At 34.2% G+C, this 1,002-nt stretch overlaps 1 protein-coding gene across 1 annotated transcript in view; it reads right to left on the reverse strand.

Moving 5' to 3' along the window:
- N4BP2L1 (NEDD4 binding protein 2 like 1) overlaps positions 1–1,002 on the reverse strand; it is a 36,707-nt gene that overhangs the window by 9,327 nt on the left and 26,378 nt on the right.

Consider the following 1,002-nt stretch of genomic DNA (forward strand, 5'->3'; position numbering starts at 1 on the left):
TTGACCAGGATGGTCTCGATCTCTTGACCTCGTGATCCACCCGCCTCGGCCTCCCAAAGTGCTGGGATTATAGGCGTGAGCCACCGCGCCCGGCGTTTGCTTTGTGATGGAAGGGAGAGCAAAGAAAATGTGGCCACTTTAAATCTAGTACAGATAAAGCCAGTGACAGGAAGGAAGGGCTAAGTAAAAGGAGACTTGATGAAGCAATGCTCATAGTTTCCATATGAATGTCTGTTATTCGACTTGAAAAATGCGCAAACTGAAAAGTCCAAATCTCAACCTCCGATGAAAACAATTATATAGACAGGAAAAAAATCTAAGGGTAGCACTGATGCATTTTCAGGGGTGTATATTCTATGTGTGTGAACACTGTACAGTTTTTAAATTATTTTCATCAACATTATTTAAATAATGAAAGTTGTGTTCAGAGATTAATAATAGTGTATAATGTATTTTCCTTATCCTCTGTAGACTAAGTTAAGCAGCCATGGTAACTGAATACAAGATTTTTTTTTTCTTTCTGGTCCCGGATTTGATAGCCCTTAAATCTGATTTCTTTTCTTCTATTAAGTCTGCTACTGATAAGTTTTGTTTTGGTTTTTGAACATTTTCAGAATTTTTCTTTTTATATATACATGCTTATCTACTCTTATCTTCCTCTTTGTGGTTTATATTATTGATTGGAAGTTAATATTTTATAACATTTCCTTTAAAAAGACTTTAAGGCATGAGTGTCCAATTCACTGTTTTATGTTTGTTTTATTTGAATCTTATTTTCTTCTAGAAAACGAAAACAGCACATATCACTACTGCCCTTTTTGATTACAAAATTTTACCTTAGAGTAAAAGTTAAATTGTTCAGGATCACTATGGAGGAAGCCCACTGTCTCATCATTTCCTAAGACACATCTGTCTGTGGTCTCCATACTGTTACTAACAAACAGGCAGACAAATATAACAGTGTTTTTCATCTTTTTTTTTTTTTTTTTTTTTTTTTTTTTT

Source organism: Cebus imitator, unplaced genomic scaffold, assembly GCF_001604975.1.
Source record: "Cebus imitator isolate Cc_AM_T3 unplaced genomic scaffold, Cebus_imitator-1.0 Scaffold108, whole genome shotgun sequence".
NCBI classification, from domain to species: domain Eukaryota; kingdom Metazoa; phylum Chordata; class Mammalia; order Primates; family Cebidae; genus Cebus; species Cebus imitator.